The following is a 22,636-nucleotide window of genomic DNA, read 5'->3' as shown; positions in this document are numbered from 1 at the left end:
AGGAATATGTTAAATAAATAAAGTGCCCCTGTTCCCGGTGCTCAGAAAAGCAAAGCACTGGTCAGAGGTCAGTACCGTGGGAGATGGTTCTTCTATTGAAGATTTTTTTTTTTTTGCCATAGTGGCTCTTGGTTTAAAAAATAATGAATTTAAATGAAGATTTGAACATGCTTGCCAGTCAAAATAATCTGCTGAGCTAGGACTTTTGCTGGCAATAAAAGTGGGCTTCCTTAAGAGAGACACTGAAGGCTCCTTTACTTGAGGAGCAGGCAAGTTGTCAGAAGTTGGTACTGAAATGAAAAGATCTACTGACAACTTGTCTAGGATGGTCACTCAGGACCTGCCATATACTATACGAGGCCATAAACATCTTTAGGATGAAAGCAAGTATGTCAATAAGGGGATGAATGGAGAGAAGGGGCTGGGTTAATTACATCCCTTTGCAGCAGAAGAGTGAGATTTTGCCAATATCTTCAGAGTTGGGGAGTGAAACCTTTTACTTCAAAAAGGGAAAATACCATGATAGTATAAAATATTATTAGCATGTAAGTAGTTGCTGTAGCATTTTTCCTTTCTCATGAATTTAATGCATTCTTCATATGTTTTCATGGCTATTGTTGCAACTTACTAAGACGGCATGACATAAATTGCTTGATGATACAGTCAATGCTGCTTTATATTTTCAACTTGTGTAGTACAGATATTATTCTAGTATATCATGCTGGTTTAAAAGGAATCAGTGCATTGAGTGGTCCTAAGCAGAGCGGAGTTCTCAAAGTAATAAAGCAGAGTAGTTCTGAAAGGGAGGTGCCCCCCCCCCGCCGAGTTGGCTGAGGATGCCTTGAAACAAAAATGTTGTACTTCGTATTGATGCTGGCCCCTGTCAAAGAATTCTATATAGTGTTATGAAATGGAATAACCACCTGTGAAATATCATCTTTACTCTAAAGGGCAACACAAGTGCATTTAAAAACCTGTCCAAGACATTGAAACATAAATACTATATCTTGCAATCGGTTGTGTCAAATTCTAGTATGTGAACCTGACTTGCCATTTTATGTGAAGAAACACATTGATTTAATTGAGAGGCTTTGAATAGTTTAATATCTGTGTCAAGAAAAGTTGAGAATGGCAGGTTAATAGTTAGGAATTACTAAATCTCTGTTTGAAGTACACTACACTTGATCTTAGCCAAAAGGCCGAGAAGTATAAAATAAAACTGTATTTTAAGAGCACAGGGTTAGAAAACGGGTTTTGTGTAGGGTATTGAGCAACTAGGAGGTGTATTAAGCTCTGCTATAGATTTCCTAAAGTGTGTGTGTGGTGGGGGGTGGTGTTAGTCTGGCAGAATTGGGGCAGTCCGGGCAGGTTCAAGGCAGGGAAGCCTGATTCTGCTGGGTAGCACACTTGTTAATTCAATGAGAACAGAAGTAGAGTTTTATTCAAGAGCCTGGTTCAGCAGTAATGTGATCTAGCAGAAGCTGGTCTTGCAGAGTTGTCCTTCAGGAACTGCTGTGCCAGCAACCATTAGGTAGTGACTGAGCAACTTCATATTTATTTTAAAAATGTATATGCTGCTCCTTTACAAAACGCTCACAAAGTAGTTTCCATAGCCGGAAGTGGAAAAAGTGTGCACAGTGTTGCATGGGGTAAAGTTGAGAGATGGAAGGGAGAGAGAGGGAAAGGAGACAAAAGATGCAACACTGAGGGAGGAATGTTGTGCTGAATTCAAGGTGGATAGTTAGTCTCCCCTGCTAAATGTTAGAGAGCTACCACTTTAAAAAACAATCTATCACTTGTTCCTGAAGCCTCAGCTGGGCCTTGATTAGAGCAAGTGTAATTACTTGCTGCCTCTCCTTTCTGAGTAGACTGATTGAAGGGAACTTCCAGGCTGCCTGATGACTTCTGCTTCAGTATATGACCATAGTTGCAGGGACATTTATGTGATCTGATCATTTTTCAATCATCGCAGATTACATGAGTGGATTTCCGCAGCCCTGCTTGCAATTACATTCTTGGTAATAAAAGCTGTAGTATTCTAATTAGCCCCAAGTTACTATATCCTGGAATCTATTGTTAGATACTGTTTGATATGAAAAGAAAGGACATGGAGCTAGAATGGCACTTGGGTGATCTTGGATTCCTGTTGAGGGTCTTTCTGGTTCTTGTCCTTAGTTGATGATAGTCCATGATCCAGAAAGCAATATCGGCAGGCTCAAACATTTCTGCATATGCACTAGACTCTACAGATTTTCTATTATGGCTACCTCTTTCTGATCTTGGTGTTGTCATCTTTTGATCTGTTGAGGCATAGGTCAAGTAATCTCTGCCTTTTCATTTCTAATTTAGCTTAAAGTATCAACCATGCAGCAGATTCCATCCAAGCAGCAAGTTTAAACAAATGGGAGCTGTAAGAAAGAATAAGATTATTATTATTATTATTTTAGTTGAGAATTGCACTACTGCATTATTCATGCCCTAAGCAATGTGGATAACACAGAACTGGCATACTGAAGTGGTAACCACAGTGCCAAGTGCATGAAATAGCTGAAATTCATAGCTTCAGTCTCCTAATAAATAAGGATTCAGATAATAAAATGATGAGGAAATCAATCTTTATATCCAGATCCACTCAAAAATAGTATCTCTTGATTTAGTCAAGAGAATTAACCTTTTCATTATCTACTGGATTGGTAATATAGTACTGTAACATTTCTGGATATACAAATACTTATACCAAAGAATTTGCTTAATGACTCTCATTAGTGAAAAATAAGTATGCTGGATGCAGAGGAATATTCAAGGTTTGAAATTAGTGTTTTTAAGGGTCATAAGTTTACTTAACACATACAGTACCAGTATTCATGCAGTACATTCTGTAATTGTGCTGATGATTAAGTAAAATCTATATTTAAATAGACAAAGGTTTAGATATTGGAAGTCACTTGTACTTTCCCCATTAACACTGCAGTCCCCAAACTACCCACCATGGCACATTTCATTAACTACAGCAAGACAAACAGTGGTGATGTGTTTTCAGAACTGAAATGTAAATCAAGCCTTCTGTAATATTGCAACACTTATGAAGTCTGTGGCATTAGAGTGATAGACCTCAGCTTTAGGAGCTTGTTTTTAATTTAACCAATATGCTGTTTTAGTGCCTTTTTCTAATTAAGAGATGCAGTGAAGGTTCTTTATGTTAATTTAGTGGAGAGAGAAATTAATGTAGTTGCATTAAAAATTATGTGTTCACTTTGTGTTGGACCTTCAACAGAAATCAATTAGATGTCCCTGATAAAAGTATGTTGTGTGTTAGGTTACAACAAAAATGCCTGCAACTGTGAGGCTTACTTGTGCAACCACAAAACCAAGCAAATTCCAGAATTGGTTAATGGCCTATCTAGTTTTGCATCTATACTGAAACAACTGCCTTTTCACTTCTGACTAGAGTAGAGTACTATCTGTGCAAACGTTCAAAAAAATAAGAGCAGCAAACAATTAAGTATTCTCAGTGACTACTACAACCACTGACCTTCTTTCACTGTGGTTTGCCTGAACAGACATCTGAAGCAATGCACCACCACCTTGTTTTGGCTGTTGTTTTTCCATGGTAGAACCTGCTTTCCAGCATATAGGCTGACATTCAGACTAATGCTGTAGTCACAGAAGAGCCTCTATTGTAGCTCACGAGGGAGGAGCATTTTTGATTATTTCCTTTCCCCATTCTTGAAGATATTCTCTAGCAAACCAGAATGCATATATTCACGTGTTCTTGAACGTTTGAAAGACTTCCATGGTATACTTTTAGGATGCTCAAGTTACTGCAGAGGGATTGCTCAAAATGGTTCCCCTCCTGTTGCATGATGAAAAATACTCATTTGTGAGCACAGCATTTGACTGTATATAAAAGTTGACAATTTTATATATGTTCAGATTTGTATGTTACTCATCTTCTTGGGTCAGAATGCTTTATAAATTAAAAAAAATGGAGAAGAAGGTTTGCCTACAGCTCTCAGTACCCAATGTTCTTTTTCTGGAGATCTTTCCTCTTTATGCTTAGGGGATAGTGAGAGAGCACCTGTCACTCTAGTCCATCCACAGCATGAGTATTCTTGGCTTTTCAAACTCTGCCCCTCATTGGGGGTGTTTAAAAGACATTGACATAGTGATCAGTGTGTTATATTCTAAGGGCATGGTTCCCCATCTTGTTGTATTTCTCTCTGTGTTAGACTCATTAGAATGGTTTGTGATGGCAGTCACTTGGATTTTTAGCTTTGCATGCGTCAGGTAACATCTACATGTAATATATTCCATTTTATTTTACTAGATGTGTATCTGGTTCTGTTCTGTGTACTTGGAGCACCTTAGAGTAATTCCCCAAATGTCCTCAAGGCACTCAGTCGAAGAAATGAAAAGGCTTTGGGGATAAAAAGGGTGAGATGGATGAAAAATGACATTGTATACACATCAAAATTAAAAGTTGTGGTTAAGCAGCTTAATTTCTGCTCATAGGAACATAGGAAGCTGCCCATATACTGAGTCAGACCATAGGTCCATCTCACTCAGTCTTGTCTACACAGACTGGCAGAGGCTTCTCCAAGGTTGCAGGCAGGAATCTCTCTCAGCCCTATCTTGGAGATGCCAGGGAAGGAACTTGGAGCCTAGATGCTCTTCCCAGAGCGGCATATCTTACAGTGCTCACACTTCGAGTCTCCCTTTCATATGCAACCAGGGCAGATCTTGCTTAGCTTAAGGGGACAAGTCATGCTTGCTACCACAAGACCGGCTCTCTTCCCATCCACTTGCTCATCCACTCATCAAACACAAAACAAAAATGGATAAGAAGTGGAAAACCTGAGAACATCCTGCTATGTCAGCAATGAAGGGCAACCCTCCCCTGACCCTTTATTCCACAAATTGCCACACACACAGAGGTATCTGGCCATACCCCTTGGCAGACATTATTCCTGCATGCAGCCTGAACACAATCTCTATTCAAATGTTAGGCTTCATACGAGTAGAGCTGTCCAGAACATGCCAGAAGTCCTGCATGTCCCGTCACTCCCCCCCCCTCACAGGGGTTAATCTGAAGAAGTGAATGTTGTCACTGTAATAGTAGGCGTTTCTGGGACCAGGAGCCTGGGCTGCCACTAACCTCCCCTTCCCTCTGTAGTTAGTTGTCCCCCCCCAAAAAAACCCCCAGAACAACCTGTTTCTGAGATTTGGGAGACTTTCTGGAGCAAGATGGCATGTGGGGCTGCAGCAGGAAGGGCAGTATTGGTAAAAGAGAAAGAAATTGCTACTCCCCCTTGTATGAGTGGAATGCTATGAATGCTTAAGATACAACCCTGAAGTTTTCTAGCAGCTCTTTTTCTTAGACATCAGCATTAGCATTACATCAGTAAAAATTGTTCCAACATTACAAAGTAAGAAAGGAAAAATTATTATTATTATTATTATTATTATTGTTATTTACAGTTTATATCCCGCTCTCCCTCCAGGGAGCCTAGAGCGGTGTACTACATACTGAAGTTTCTCCTCACAATAACCTTGTGAAGTAGGTTAGGCTGAGAGAGAAGTGACTGGCCCAGAATCACCCAGCTAGTATTATGGCTGAATGGGGATTTGAACTCGGGTCTCCCCGATCTGAGTCCAGCACTCTAACCACTATACCACGCTGGCTCCTAAATAACACACTACAGTACATTCCTCTTACACAGATGGTAGTTTGTCCCAGGTGTTAGTTTACTGACCATACATTGGCTATATCCAGTTTGTATCTGACATCTGGATTTAGCAGATACTCCTATTTGTTTTCTCTTGTTACTTTCCTGTTAATATATTTGTACAGCAGAATAGGTATTCTCTTTTTTTGTTGTGAAAACAGTAAATTACTTTCTAAATAGTGGGCTTCTGCAAAATCTATCATTTGAGCCACAATGATCTTAAACTGGAAATTGGTTTAATTGGAAAAGTAATTAATTCTGGAAGTAAACCATTTTTAAAAATGTATTTTTGTCCATGCTGGGCATCTACAATTAAGGGTCTCTCTCAATGATCCAATAAAATTAACCGCTCAAAGCCCAGGATCTCTGGAAAATCAGGTTTTCTGTGGTTCAATTATGAGTAATGTTTTAATTGCTCAGTGGTTTTTCATAATGGTCTCACTAGTTGAAACTAATAAGTACATGGATTTAAATGCAGCAAGTACTGTGATGTCTTCTAATGAAACATGCAATCAATCAATGGGAGAAGAGTAATGATGGCAGCAAAGTCAACACATTTTTCTGCCCTCGGGTAACTGCAAAACATGTTTCAAGTGGTGTGCAGAACAATCCCTTGCATTGTTGTAGCACAGAGATGGGCAAAATGCTTATTTAAAGTATTTTAGATACAAGATACAAAATATCTGAGCAAATGTATTTTAGATACAAAATACTTGGTAAACAACCAATAAAAATACAAATAGTATTTTAAAGTACAATATACAGTGCCTGAAAAAAAAGGAAACAATTTTGTAATGCTCGTTACTTATCCAAACTTGCTTCAGTTTCTTTTAAACAATATGAGTTTTTCAAAGATTAAATCAATTATGTTGTGCCTTCTGGGGCTGTGAATCATCTCAGCAAAGGAAAATAACTGTTCTACAGACCACTTGATGATCAACTTGTATTATATCTAAAAAAAATAGCCATAGGACAATGAGATACCCAGCCAACATTCTAATGTGCTTGGATTTGTCCTGCAAACACTGGAATATTTCCAACTTTTTAAAACACTCAATCAGATCAATAATTCCAAAACAACATAATACCCTGTTTCTTTTTGCTGTGTTTGCTATGTTCCTCCATTCTCAGCACTCTCCATAGGGGTGTGCAGGTTTTTTTTTCTGGAGGTGGGGTGGGGGCCATCTATACACAAAATATGTCAATAGAAATCACAACACAACAGGATTTATGCAATGTTAATCCTGCTTAGAGTAGACCCATTGAAATAATTGAAAATTAGTCATGACAAAGGCTGCAATCCTGTAGCTGTGGCATAGTCAAATGAGCAGCTTTGTATTTATGGTGAAGCAATCATATGATCAAATTGTATGGGGAGAAAAATTCCTCTCCCCTGAAATTATTCCGCTCCCCAATTTCTCTCTCTCTCTATTGTTCTTGAAGCACTGAGAACAATGGGTGTGTGTGTTTTACAGCAGTGACTCTGAGGACTTCCCCTAAACCCAAGCTGTTACTCAGCAAGAAAGCTTCTATTTTATATACAAAGTAAAAGGATTTATTTGTATCTCCTCCTACAAATCAGAAAATAAAGAAGATTCTAATTACCCCATAAGCCAATGTAGTGTAGTGATTAGGTTGTCTTTTATGAGGACTGGGAGACCCAGGTTGAAGCCCTCACTCAGTCAGATCACTGTGTGATTTTGGCCACTCACTATTTCTCAGCCTAGCCTATATCAAAAGATTGTTGTGAGGATAAAACGGGGGGTGGGTGGGTGGGTGGGTGGGATACTGTACATGGAGTCATCTGCTCCTGTGAGGCAGTCTCTCTCTTTCTCTCAATGTGACCTACGTAACAGGCTGTTGTTAGGGGAAAGATGGCTTTTTAAAACTTTAGAAGCTTTTAATCCAGTCTAAGCAAGCATGGCTACTTGATTTCCTGTATTGTCGTGTGTGTCCCACAGTGATACTGAGACTGATCTCATGACCAGCCAAATCTGGGCTAGGGCAGCCCAGCTTGGGTTAGGCTGGTTGTGTGAAGTGTCAGGATCCTCATGGATCCCGGCACTCATGTGTAGCCTGACCTCCTTGTTAAACCCAGCTGTTAGCTGAGGTTCAGGGTGCAAGTGCGCCCTTAACCCGGCTGCCGGGTATTGTGTGTCTTCTCAGGCTGCCAGAGGAGACACAGAGATGGGGGAATCCCGCAATGCACCATGCACGGTGCATTGTGAGATATGTGGTGGCTGGAAGAATGAGTTCTGGCGCCCATGGAACGCTGCTTGTCTGGGTGCGTGGGAGGCATGCCAAAGACCTGGAGCGTAGTCATCGGGGGGTGGGGGGGAGCTGTGTTAAAAGCAGCTTTGCCCCTGCAGCCTCCCTGCCTGCTCTCAGCGATCATGAGAATCGCCTCAATGTTCCCCTCTTTCCCGGAGGCTGGGAAAAGCCTGGCAAAAGTTCCTGGAGGCTTGGAAAAGGTGGTAAAATGGGGGGAGGGGCACAAAATAAACCGCCATAGCATGGTCTAGCAATGCCCTCCAAAAGCCCCAAAATCCATCCACCCCCCAAAAATCACAATTTCCTGACTTAAAAAACAAAATGAGCCACAAAATGGCAGCTGGTAATTATCTCCATGGTCATTTCTGGTTGCCTCCCATCTATGGATACACAGATTTAACCCTTTTTTTGCTGGTTTAGCCTTGCGTATGCAGAGGTTGGGTGGCTCTGATATGTGAAACTGCAAGGCTGGACCCGCAATTAATGAGGTCCTCCTATACTCTGATTTGGGTGGGTTTACTAACAAAAATAAAATTTGCCTTTCTTTCTCCTGGAAAGAATTGCTCATGCTGGGAAGATGGAGAAGTAAAGATAGGAACATCTTATGTAAACACTCAAGATCCTAATAATGTTCTGCTGATGTGTACCTAGTTCTGGTTGTCCATCTGATATATATGGACTTCCACTTCTTTGGAAGTGTCAACTTATTCCTTTTCTTGACTCACTTCTTAGAATTATAGGATACTTAGTTCCTAGTCATGGACACCTTAGAATTATGGGCTAGTTTACATGGTTATATAATGTCTTGATAATACCCTCATTTATCAGACAGTTCTTGAATGCAGAAGTGTGTGTGTGTATTCAGGAGAGGTCTCCTCCACCCTCCGTCTAAGGAATTCTGCGATGATATTCTGAGTGTTCTGTAAATTTGAGAATGTTGCAGCTGCTGCTTTGTGCATACATCTTCCGTTGTGTACCACAGTCTGCACATGCTAGAGAGAGAGAGAGAGTAGGGTTTGTAGCTGATGTTTAAACAGGCCAAGGAAGGGCAAAAGAGAGAGAGCACAAGTAAAACCAAGTATGCCCAACCCCATATCCATATTATTTGATATACTTATCTGAGGCGCCCCGAGTAAAACTCAATTTGATTGTCTTTTCCTTCAGTGTGTTTCACCCTTTTGTTTTAGACCCACACATTGCTGTCCCTGTGTGGCTAGTGTATGAGACTATTAAAAACACTAGTCTTGACTTTATAGTTTCAAAAGGCTGCTGTGTAGAGGAGAATTGTGTAGTGTGACCAGTGATGTAGTTGCAAATTCAGAAGTGCAGGCACCCTCCCTGACAGCCTCCATGGCCATGCCCACCCCAATAGCCAGAGAAACTGAAAAGTACCAGTACTCCGTCCCTATGTGCCCCCCCTCCACTACACCCATGATACTAATACTCTTCTTATCTAGAATGTTGAAATCATTCAGTATGCATAGTTGAGAACTGCTGAAAACGTTTGTATTAATGCTGATAACCTTTTTAAGGTTATTCGCTTAGGTTTTGGTTAAATGCAAATTGTCCTTCAATATATGGTAGCTGCTGAAATAGTTTAATTCCCATTTTACATACAAGATTAGATTTTTATACATGTACATTACATAGTAATGACAAAAGCTGGGGATAGTCACTTGAGAGATAATAGCATTTATATATTCTATCAGTTTAATAACTCTACAGGGCCAATTGGCCTTTTCATATTCCTATTATTATGATGATTTAATGCCTGATAAAGCAAGTTTTCCTAGAACTGTAGCTTTAGCTGATCAGAATAACTTTGCCTTGCCATTTTCACCTTCAGAGACTCACCTGGAGCAGGGGTGGACAAACTTTTGGGTTGGAGGGCCACATATGTTCAAAAAATCTTGAACAAAATAAATGGCAGACCATGAATGTTGATTAGTGAAAAGAAAAATAACTTTCTCATTGCAGACTCACAATAATCCAAACTATATCAGTTTCAAAACCACTAAATAATGATGATGATGATGATGGAGCAAACTTGCCTGCTTTTCAGTGCTTCTTGATTAAATTGGAACAATGCAGCTGGTCACCTGTCCTTTGCAAGAGTATTGAAGGCATTCTTGATGTAGAAATTTGCAATACAGAGTTCAAGTGCTGAAAATTCAACTGTAAACTGTGTCAGAATTGGTTGTAGTTCATCACAGATAATGTTTGTTGATACACATATGTGGAGCCAAACAAAACTAGCATCTTCTGTGCCAGCTTTTGGAGATTTGGAAACTTTGTTTGACACGGAGAAGCATAAAATTCATCCAGTTTGACTGAATTGTATTTCAGAGAAGCATACAATCCATCTAGTTTGACTGAATTGTACTTCTGCATTAGGGTGGAGTTGCATTGGAGATCGATAAGTTCCAATTGCAATTCATCTGCTGCTCTCTTGTAGGAGAATGCCAGTAGGACACCAGCTGCAGTGCAACCTCAGTTTGCTTAAAGTTAGAAAATCTACATCATATGAATTAGGGAGCCATGATTGACAGCATCAACCTAGTTTTGAACTGCAATTTTAAATTTTATGACAGAGCAATCCTTGGTTATTTGCCACATGCCTGGAACTTCTCCTAGGGTAGCAGATCATGGCTTTCCAATGTACTACTTGTCGCCAAATGTATTATTTTTCAGTGTTGGAAAGATCATTTCAGCCCCTCAGTTTGTCAGTGGATAGAAGACCCCTCTAATCTGGCAACTTCTGATCTGACAATTTACCGTTGTATGTTGAAAGGGGACTCCCATACCAGGATTTAGGATTATCATTATTTGCATAACTTCTTCAGTTTATTTCAAATCAATAACTGTCTTAACCCCTACATCCTTGCCTTTCCTCCCCCTTTTCTGTTGGTTTTTATTTTTTCCTCATATCCCCACCTTTTTGTTATTACTTTGTTATAATATGAAAAAATTTGAACAAAACTGTTAATTACGAAAAAGGTTAGAGAACTTGTGCAAATGCTCCATGCAGGTCACTTAGAGCATTGCTATATTTCTCTGTATGTTGAGACATCATCTCCTGAGTAGCTAGTGTTGGGAAATGATTTATCCATCAGTTTTGTGAAGAAAATCATCTTGGCTTTTAATGTTTTCGCATTATCATACAGTTTGTGCACAAACATATTTCCCTTGCAACTTCTCATTAAGTTGGTTCAAATGTGCCAAGCTGTCCACACCAAATGTGAGGTCGCAAAGCCAGTCTGCATCGTTCAACTCGGTGGGGGGCAGGAATTGTCACCTTTTCCTACCATCTCTGAGGAGTGCATTTCCCCTCTTGAGTTCCCATACTCTCTGAAATAAATTTACCAAACTAAGCCAATGAACATTAGAATGGTACAGTAAGTTGTGGGGCTAAGCATCACTGTCTTCCAGGACCTTGATGAACTGACAGTGGTTCAGTTCTCTTGCGCTTGCAAAGTTTGCAGTTTTCCCTACTGCCCTAACAACGTGATCAAGTTTCAAAACATTTTTGCACAGGGCTTCCTAATGTATAATACAATGGAAGAAAATTACTTCTGAGCCAGGTTCTTCTTCTTACACTTGGTCCTCAATTCTCTTTAGAAGTCCTCCCTCCCCACCCCACCAGTAAAATTTAGGGATCCATCTATTGGCCAATTTGCTCTATTGGCCAGCTTTATACATTTGAGGCAGCCATAAACTCTGACATGCAGGTCCAATCCCCTTGTGCCTTGCATTGATTCCATGGACAAATATTCCTCTGTAATTTCCAAGTTGCTATTGATTCCTTTGAAAAAATTAAGAGCTGTGCAGTGTCTTTTATGTCAATACTGTCATATTGTCCAACTCAGATACCAGGGAGTTACTCACACATGGCTTCATGCTGCGGGGTAAATGTTGAGTGAACCCACTTCAAGTTACACTCGCAGCATTGGGGGATGCAGCCCCTCCCCTCTGTTCTTGGGTTTTCTTTTGGTGTAGGTTCACATCGCATGCCTCCTTGTTTTCCTTCTAGCCACTTCGTGTGTATGTGGGGGGGCGTTCTGAAGCCTGCATCTGCAAGAGTGTATCCGTCTTTTCTACGTCAGTGCCTCTCCCTATTTGCTTGGGTGTTTTCAGAAAAACCCGCTTAAAGCCAGCGTTTTAAAAACCAGGGAATATATCAAGATAAGCTAGAAATAGGAAGACAAAGCTCGATTTGTCTGTGGAGTGCTTCTAAAGATCTAGAATGGACTTCGGGATAAGTACGGCTGGTGTGTGAATGCACACACTCTCTTCTGGAGGAGATTCAGGGTAACAGCCCTGTCTGTAAAGCCTACAAGTCTTAGTTAGGGATGTGTGCAAATCTCATGCAGAGATTTGGAACTGAACCAGTTTGTGGAGCTGCCAAACCAATTCGACAGGTAGAGGGTGAGGTGGGAGGGGTTGGTGAGCAGCACCTTTAAAAGTGATGACAGCATGCCCTTACCTGCTCCTCCACCTGAAGAGGCCTAACTAAAACCGAACTCAGCTCTTGGCCTTAATACTGGGCCAGAGCCTGAGAGAGCTCCAGGGATGGAATCGCTCAAGACAGCACCCATAGAGCCTGAACCTCTGAAAGGAGAGCCTCATGAAACCCAAGTCCTGGAGCAGCCATCTCCTCCTATCACCATCCCTTACACTTGCATGTCAGTATTAGAGACAGTTGCAGCAGGGTCAGCTGGAGAGGAATAGTAGTTCCAGATTCAAGGCCAGAGGGTTGCCTTTTTAAGGCTTCTGCTCTCCTGGCAGGGAGGTGGAGCTCAGTGTGTGACTGAGCTTTAACAAACCTTTAACAGAGGTGACCTTTAACAGAAGTGTTAAAGAACTTTGTCTGCCTCTGGCAGCTGTTAGGTTGGTGTGTCCAATGGACCTGTCCATGGTGCTGTCTCAACTAAAAATGTTGTTTCTTTGTGGTCTCTGTGACTCACACTATTGGGCTCTTTGCACAAGCATAGATAGCGGTTTGGGAATCTTCTAAAGCTGTAGTCCTGCTTTTAGTTTTATCAGCAACTGCTCTCCCTTCTATTGTGCTCCCGCCTTTCCTCCTCAGTTCTTTGTTGTCTGCCATTGGATTAATATTGCAGACTTTGCAGTGCCTTCTTTATATCTAAATAAATAAAAATTAGTTACTTTTTCTCCCTGCTGTTCAATTTTGAGCTCTATTCTCCCTAGATCTCCTATTTTCATTATTCTCACTTTACTTTGGAGTTATTTATTCTGCCCCCGTTCCCTCCCCCTACCAGTTACTGGGGCACAGATCATTATCCGTAGCCAGACCTCCTTTTCTGGTGCATGGCTATGATGAGCATGAAAATTAAGGTAGTTTTTAAACATTGTGCAGTGACGGAACAGAGCACAGAGACTTGGTTCCATTCTTTCTCCTTTTAGACGACATCCCAGATGCTAAACCGGGATCCCCATCCAAAGAGCTCTACTTTTACTCAAAATATGTTGCACATATGGCTACATCTTTGGGCTTGCAAGTTAAATGGCAATCCCAGCCCAAAGAAGACCCTATATTTGTCTTTATTGAGTCAGATATACACACCTTGGTGGCCCTAACTGTGTTCGACTTGCTCCTGGGCATTGCCCAATTGTGTTGGGAGAAAACTTCATAAATTCAACCCACCTCAAGGAGAGTGGAGGCCCTCTATTGGATACAACTAGATAACTGCATGTTCCTACAGAAACATCCTACACTGAACTCTATTGTGATTGAGGTGGCTCAATCTTGCACCTGCCACTGCTCCCTTTCAGCCCTCATTGATAAGGAAGGCAGAAAGGTGGATTCTATTGGCCATGGTATATACTCCACCATGGCATTCCAACTAAAGATGGCAAACTGCATGACCAGATATACCACATTTCCTTTGGTGAAAATAGTATCCATATCTGGACATGATTCCCCAGGAACATGAGCATGTGCATACTCTCCAGAAAGAAGCCTACAGAGTGTCAAAACAACATCTTCACTCCTCTCACCACACAGAAGACCCAGCAGCACATTCTGAGGGAGCATCTCTAGCCCTTTGTAGGCATGTTTGGTTCTGGTCCTTGGGGCTAGGCCCTGAAGTGAGATCCCAAACAGAAGATTTTCCCTTTGATGGTGAGACCTTGTTCAGAACTAAAACAGATGAAGCCATGGAGCGCATCACCGCAAAGTCCATGGGACTCTTCAGTGCACTCACTACATTTGCCAAGAACTACAGATATAACAAGCAACAGCAGCCATACAGGACTCCTTCTCATTCCCAGTAATTGGACCGATCCTTTCGTACCTACAAAATAGGAGGTCAGTAGAAGAAACAGACTGCCTACAACTACTCCTTCAATAAGCATACACAAGGCAAATTTAGACTGTCTGCCTTCATCTAGGGAAATTGACTTCTAGCTCACCCAGACTAAAAGCAGACTGAGACCCTTTCTACCTGTGTGGCAGGCTATAACATCGGATCACTGGGTGTTCACTATTGTCCATATAGGTTACACCATAGAGCTGAGAGCTGCCTCCAACTCCAGCTCTCCTTGAGGAGGTGAGGAATTTGTTGGACAAGGATGCTATAGAGCCTGTCCACATAGGTGGAACAGTGGGATTCTTCTCCCCCTATTTCACCGTACCCAGGAGAGACAACGATTTCTGCCCCATCTTAGATCTTTGGAACCTTAACAAATTTGTCCTCTACAGACACTTTCAGATCTCTTCAATCCCTTTTATTCTCATTCCTCTAGGCCCAGACACATGGTTGGTATCTGTCGATCTGAAAGATGCATACTACCATGTTACTATACATCCACACCACCACAAATTCGTTCATTTTCAAGTAGGTTCTCTGGTGTACCTGTTCAAGGCTCTTCCATTCGCCTTTTCTCTGCCCCATAGTCTAGAGTTTGTGGGGGTTATTCTAAGCTCCCTCACAAATCATGCTTGCCTCCCTTGACACTTGTAGTGATCAGCCTCCCTTCCCCCTAAAGAATTAACCAGAAGTGAACCCTTGTCTTGACTGACAGGCTGGTGAACTCCAGGGCTCAGCCAATCAGTACACCAGGTGGGTGGGACCTAGAGAGCTGTTGCCAGGAAAAAGAGAGGTATTTGAGAGAAGAAGCTAGGTTGGAGGTGCACAGGAGGACATGTGACCATGGAGGTTGGCTGCAGGAGAATAACTCTGCAGATCCTTGAAAGAAAGGAGGGCAGGAAGCTTGAATTCTCATCTGGTGTTTGGTGAGTTCAAGGCAAGGAGCCAGGGCTTATGGCTTTGGGAAGTTTATCATAGGAAACACTCAGATTTTGCATTAGAAATTTATATTTCTTTGTGTGTGTGCTTTTACATATTCCTGATACTGTTCTATGATGGTTTACCTGTAACGAAATTAAAATAAGAAACACTAGCCTATGCCCACCCTACCTAAGGCACTGAAAAATAATCTATAAACATTTAAGTGTGCATTAAGACAACATATTTTTGTAATCTTACTAAGTATTCTTAACTGTAGCTAAAAGCTGAGAAAGCCACAGATGGAAGCAGTCTGTAGTAACTGAATACAACTGTTGTTTTTTAAAAAAATATTTTCTTTTTATAAGCTTCTCTGAGTTGGTTTTTAACTCAGGAAAAGAGGGGGCTGAAGGGGGATTACTCTTGTGCAAATATGTCTTCAAACATTCAGCAGCTATCAGTTTTTTCACCATATGTAGGCTTCCATGTGGAAGATTCTTGTACTTGTCCAAGAGCCAAATTAAAAGGTGTTCTTTCCTGAGTTATCCTGTCCGAAGCCTAGAGAGTTTTGTAGACAAAATGGATGGCAGTGGCAACATTTTGAATGTACTGATAATACGGAATAGTTTTAGGAGAAGCCTAGCCAGGCAGCTCAGCAGGGATGACTCAGCATTTCTTTCCCTCACATGAGCTTGCTCTAAGACAAAGGCTTTAATCTGCTACAACACTGTATACACAACATTCAACTTTGTGCACAAGCCATACTAACATACATCCCTGCCAGGGATAGCCAGAGATTTCTGAGGCTCATGGCATCTACCACGGTGGTCCTCATGCCAGGCTATGTATGAGGCCCCTTCAACGATGGTTCGGTGATCACTTCAACACACTAAGACTCCAGACATTATTGGATTCCCGTCAGTTTGCAGTTCCATTGCCTGGTGGACCTCCAGTCCACAAGTGAAAGTTACGAACTCCGACATGTCTCTACTCAGTTGGAGAGCTCATCATTTGGGATGCATGATCAGTGGGCATGGATGGCCACCAAGGTGAAACTCACATCAACCCTACTCCACACAATACGCAAGGCCTTGCGTGTCTGCACCATTCTTACATACAGATCCATATGAACAATACTGCAGCAGAGTCCTATATAAATCATCAGGGAGACATGGGATCCAGAAGGCTCCTTTCCCTGTCTCTTGAAATTTGGGACTGGGCTGTTGTTCACCACATTTACATCTTGGCAGTCCACATTCAGGGCCATGACAACAGCCTTGCAGATACGTTCAGCAGAACAACTATGCTGTCTCACAAGTTCAGAAAGTCTTTCGCTGTTGTGGCACCTTGCAGCCACAATATAGCTTCCACTATACTGCACAAGAGCTGGGAAGGACTGCTTGTCCCTAGGAGATGTGATTGTCATATAGTGGACCAAGAAACTCCTTTACATTTTTGCACCCATTCCTCTCCTACCCAGAGTCCTTCATAGATGTCCCATGGAGAAACTGACTGGCATTATAGTGGCCCCTTACTGGTTGAGGCATCTGTGGCATCCTCTGCTTCTAAGGATGGCAACAGACAGCCTGTATCATTTTCCAGAGGAACCATATCTACTCACCCAACACAATGGAGCTTTGCTACACCCAGACATTGAGGCACTGAGGCTCACTACTTGGCTGATTTAGCCATAACTTGACTATGCTTTCTGTCAGTCGACTTAGTCTCCTGCAAATCTGCAACAAAAAAATCAAACAGAAGTAAATAGAATCATTGTGTCACCTTCTCCTGTCAGAAGGTCCAACCTGTCCACACTCCACACTTAAAACATATATTGGACTACCTTTGCCACCTTAAATCTTCAGGCCTCTCACTCTCCTCCTTATGCATTCATTGGACAGCCATTGAGGCACACAAACCAATGGAAGAGCTCCATTTCCTTTTCTCCAACTCAGCCATCAAGAGCTGGGTTGCTAGGAATATCTTGCTGAGCTACAAGGACTCTCTCACTTTTATCTGGACATGCCAGCTATTTCTCCAAGTTGATACCTTCCTCTAGTTTTAATACAGTTAATGTGCAAACTGTTTGAGCCCTTTGGTTCTTGTGATCTTCGACTACTGACTTGGAAGATGGCATTCTTGGTCGCCTTCATCCTACGCTTTTCGAGTCAGTGAGCTCAGAGCTCTTTGAGCAGATTTGCCTTAGCTCACGTCCCACCATGACAATGTGGAACTCGGAACAGATAATACCTTTATGCCTAAGGTCACTTCCACATTTCATCAAACTCAGACCTTTTCTGGTGTGTTTTCCTAATACCTTCACTCAAGCAGAAGGGCTCTACACTCCCTAAGTATGAGAAGAGTGTTAGCCCTCTACATCCAGAGAACTGCTCTGATAAGAAAAGGGAAGTTTCTATTCTGCAACTATGGGAAAGGAAAATAAGGTCTGCAACCTTCTATACCTGGGATTCTCAGCGTTAGGTCTCTAGATGTTATTGGACTTCAACTCCCATAATCCCCAGCCCCAATGGCCTTTGGTGGGGATTACGGGAGTTGAAGTCCAATAACATCTGGAGACCCAACGTTGAGAATCCCTGTTCTACACAGCCCCTCTCTAGATGAATAACTCAGACTATCCTCAATTAGCAAAAAAAGACACCACCAACTTGTATAAGAGTGTATTCCATGAGAACAGTGACCACATCCACCGTATTTGACAGGAATGTTTCCCTTGAAGCAATTTGTCAGGCAGCTACCTAGGCCACTCTGACTTGATTAATCAGATGTTATGCCCTGGACGGCAAACAAGACAAGATGTTAAATTTGGCAGGGCTGTACTAGGATCGATTTTCAGCTACTGCTTCTTACACCTGGTGAGTAGCTTGTTATAAGCCCCATGGTGTGAGTCACAGAGACAACAAAGAATGTCAGGTTGCTTACCTGTAACTTGTGTTCTTCTAGTGATCATCTGTGATTTTGCACACCCATCCTTCCTCCCTGCTGCAATCTCTTTAGTCTGGTGGACGATTGAACTGAGGAAGAAAAGCAAGAGCACAGTAGAAGAGGGAGAAGTTACCATCAAAACTAACAGCAGGACTACAGCTATAGAAGGTTCCCGAATTGGTATCTACGCTTGCACAAAGAGCCCAGTGGTATGAGATCACAGATGACCACTAGAAGAACGCAAGTTACAGATAAGCAACCTGACCTTCTCTTTCTTCCTGGAGTACATGGCTTTATTAATAGAGTCTGTGCTAAGGAGGCCTTCACATTCAACATGTTCATGTGTTCCGGCAGTTAGCCCTTCCACCTGGCTTCATTGGGAGGGAAAGGTGACAGCATGTTCCCCTCTATTGTCAGAGGTGGGGCCAATTAACATGTTACTCCATTCCCAGAACTTTATCCATCTGTGGCCAATGTATTTGGTGATCATCATCATTACTTTAGAACTAGTACTTGAACTTTGATTACTTTCCTCTTTCTTTCTATCCCCTTTCCCCTTCTGAATTGTCAGTTAAATTGTTAGTTATTATGGCTACGGCTTTTCTATTTTATACCTTGCATAGTGCTTAGGAATGTTTAAAGCACATAATACAATACTGTTAGAATACTAACTTGCATCTTCTTGGTGCTGCTTGTGTAGTTTCTCATCCAGACTTGAGAGTGTGCATGTAGAGTATAAATTACTGGATGTGGACATCTGGCAAGGGGAACTAAATATGCAGCAGTGTGATTCACAAACCAGAAGGGAGATGGATGAAAACTTTATATTCAAAACTTGTGGTTGGTGCACGTATTTCAGATCCTCGTGAAGTGTGGACTGGCTTATAACAGGAACATAGATGTTTGTCACCAGAAGTTTGAGCTAAAGATTAATGTGAACTGGATCTGTCACTGTTGCCAATTATAATTTAAACTTCATACCTTTTTAATAGTCAAAATACAAGGACAATGACATACTATACTGTCCAGTGGTTTTGAAAATACAATACTACTAGCCGACCCCCACACAGAGCATCTGTGCACTCTTTGGGGCCGGCTACCTTTCCCCCCCCCCACATGCCCCAGTCTCTGGCCAGGCCCAGGCTGCCGGGCCAAGTACTGCTGTGGCGGCTGAGGTGCGGCCGCTGTGGCTGGGCCCGCCGCCACCTCGCCTCAGTGGCTGGGCCCGCTGATGCCTCACCTCAGCGGCCGGGCCTGTCGCCACCTCGCCTTGCTGGCCCACCGCCACCTCACCTCTGCAGCCAGGCCCGCTGCAACCACCGCGGCCGGGCCCGCCGCCGCTTCGCCTCCGTGGTCACCCGGCTGGCCAGTTCTCCTGGGTGTGCCTCAGCCAATCAGGCACCTCCACTGCCCAGCCAATCAGCTGGGTGCCGGATCACACATTCCAAGACACACTCAGGAGAATTAATATAATAGATGTTTTGTGCTTTGTATTGATATGAGGTTTGGGAAGAGGACAATATTATCAGCATATAACAGTCCAGGCTATAGAACGCTCTCTCAGATGAGATCCTCATGGCTCCCTCTCTCCCAGTTTTTCATGGGAGACTGAAGACTGCCCTCTTTATCCGGTTTTGGCCAATGAGTTGCCCTTAGCTGCCTTCTTGGGTTGCAGCTGTGTCTTGAAGATGTTTTAAATTGATGTTTTATGATGATTTTTTTAAACTTCTTATTCACTGTCATGGGGATTTAGGACAAAAGGTGGTATAAAAATATAAAATAATAATAAAATTATGTGGGGTCAGAAACATTTTTTAAATATAAAACTAAGAGAGCCTGAGTTGCTTCAAATTCCATAGCTCCTGTTAAAAATTATTTACTTTAGAAATCTAGTTTGATTAAACGGATGTAGCATAAATTACATTTTGCTAGTACAGATTAGCATTTGTCTTCAGTTGTAGGTCTCACTGGCTCAGCAGCTTGATTTAGTGAAGTGACGTTCACTCATCTGAGTGAAGGACACTTGCAGCAATGTTTTCCTACTAGCTAGAAGCAGAAATAGAGAAAATAGAAAAAGCGTTTTGCTCTGTGAAGCCTTATCTGTGTCAATAAACATTGCCTCTAGGCAGGCATATAATTAAAGAAGGAGGACTAACAGATGATTGATGTATTCTCCAAATGCATGCAGAGGCACTGTGAGGACAGAAGTATTCCCATAAAGCACCCATAAGGGGTATTAATCAAGACTGCCCCAAAGCTTTAAGTATGTCAATATTGTAAATTAGGTCCTTTCAAGCGTTGTTTAGAAGGTGCATTAACTTTTAAAAGCATTAATGTAGAAAATAAAGTTTTTAGCTCCATTTATTTTCACTCAGTGTTTTCTATACTTAGATGGACTCGTTTGCACCATTTAGCATTGGTGATTCATCTGACATGGGGCAAGGGGATTATATGTGCAAATAATAAACAGAAAACAAAACCCTATTTTAATTTGACAATATCAAGACCTCAAGAAAGGATCCAAATACTATATACTGATGATTTAATATAATGGTAATAAAAATATATGGTTAAAAACTGTCAAGACAATATTAAATATAATAAATCCAAATCAATGCAATATATCTATATACTATAATAAGGTTGGTGAAAAATGATCAATAACATTTCATTAAAATAGGTCTAAGCAACAAAGAGCAACACTCTATTGGTATTCTGATCTCTCCCCACTCTGCTCCATGAGTTCAGACCCCAGAACACCCTAAAATAAATAATTAGGCATGTTTTAGTTATATCTTTCCTGTATGCTCAGCAAGGCTTTTAAATATGTATTTCCTGAATACCAGCTGCCCAAGCTGCATGGGAAACTGCTTTTGGACTATGGAGAAATGGCACGAGTATTTGTAGGGTCAAAAATTTCACTGGGTATTCAACGCAACTTAGACTTAACTTAGCTCTTCAGCTGCCGGGTAAGATGTAGATATAAGTAAGTACTGAAAAATAAATGGAGGATTGTAAACGCACTGTGTAAGAAAAAGAACTGATTTTCACTGTGTTTTTTTTTTAAAAAGTGGATGCGTAAAGCCTCTGTTGCATCTTTCCAAAGAAGTTGCTGTTCATGTAGTGATTAAGAGTCTACAACTTGGTTAAAAGTGTCAGTCTCGCTTTTCTGTTTGCAGTGGTTGCCCATTACAGATATTATTACCTTATACATCATTTAGACATTAAGGATTTGGAGAACAAAAGAAAATGACTCATCCAACTTCTTGTATTAAAATGTATGGTATGTGTATAAGATTGGTAATAAATGCAAGGGAAGAAGCATAAATATAACACATTAATGCATACTTTAATGAATGAGTATGTTGTCTTAGAATGGCACAGATTAGAATAGGGGTAGGCAGACTTAAGACTGCTGGAAGCTCTTCCTTGCATTTTTATTTATGTATTTATTTTTGCTAGAGCCTTGGGAGGTACCAGCACAAAACAGCAGTTTGGGAATGCAGAGTCAGTCACAAAATAGCAGCTTATAGAAGTGGAACAGATTGCAAAATGGCAGCTTGTACAAAAATTTACATTGATAGAATAAGCTATTTTAACATGAAAAGGCACTCCATCCTCTCCATCTTGATTTGGGTCTCAAAGACCAAGGAAAAGTATGGGTGCATGGAGGACAGGTTGTAAGTGAGCACAATTTGTGACACTGTACAACATCTTTACTGATTACATGGCATGTCTGTTAAGGCATCAGCTTTAAGTTCCAATTTCCCAGTTTTGTGGTGCTTGAGCCAAAATGAGATCGCCTTAACTTTTGGTCTTAAATGTATAGATTTTTGGGCCTAAATGGATTGGGATCAGGGTATCAAAGGAGACTTCTTTTTCTTACATGAAACTGTCAGTCTCAAGATGTGCTTCAGAGGCCCTCCTTTGGGTCCCCCCTTGTTAGGCAGGTAGCTACCAAAGAAGGGCCGTCTCAGGTGTGGTGCTTATTCTGTAGAACTTGCTCCCTGGACACAGGGACTTGATGCCTTCTTTACAGGCAGATATCCTGACCAATGAAGTGCCAGTGCTCTTTAAGATGTGCTGGTGCTACAGATGAGTTCCAGATTAACACAGTGCCAGCACTCATGGGGGAATGAATTGACCATATCCCTTCTTGTCAGAAGTCTTCTGTGTTGGCAGAGAATATGTTCCTGAATGCTGCATGATCCTTGGGATTGCATTTTCAGGTGATACAGCGGGCTTCTGGGGAAGGGAAGGTCATCAAAATTCACACCCTATGAATGTTGGTTCTGGATTAGTAGATCCCTGTCCACAGTGCCATTGTATCTCATAGAGCACTGGCAATTCCTTAGTTAGGATGTCAGCCACGGTCTCTTAGGTACTGGGCAAAGTCTGCCCTACTCTCCTTTAATGGCTTTACATGTTTGACACCTTTGTAAACTGCCT

The 22,636-nt window shown here is 41.6% G+C and overlaps 1 protein-coding gene and 1 long non-coding RNA gene across 6 annotated transcripts in view; one reads left to right on the top strand and one right to left on the bottom strand.

Annotated features, from left to right (window-relative positions):
* The window catches only part of MACROD2 (mono-ADP ribosylhydrolase 2), a 1,527,488-nt gene that overhangs the window by 101,584 nt on the left and 1,403,268 nt on the right, over positions 1-22,636 (top strand). The gene's annotated exons all lie outside the window — the stretch shown is intronic.
* Positions 145-19,563, bottom strand: LOC128339998 (uncharacterized). Of its 2 annotated transcripts, none has more exons than XR_008313389.1 (4): positions 19,481-19,563; positions 18,185-18,276; positions 16,866-16,980; positions 145-2,408 (listed from the first exon to the last, which is right to left on the bottom strand). It is a non-coding gene; the product is annotated as an uncharacterized LOC128339998 (long non-coding RNA). The 2 variants fall into 2 exon arrangements; XR_008313390.1 differs by lacking the exon at positions 19,481-19,563 and adding an exon at positions 18,860-18,980.

This window comes from Hemicordylus capensis, chromosome 1 (assembly GCF_027244095.1).
Source record: "Hemicordylus capensis ecotype Gifberg chromosome 1, rHemCap1.1.pri, whole genome shotgun sequence".
Classification (NCBI taxonomy): Eukaryota; Metazoa; Chordata; class Lepidosauria; order Squamata; family Cordylidae; genus Hemicordylus; species Hemicordylus capensis.
This window is presented reverse-complemented; position numbering and strand designations above follow the sequence as displayed.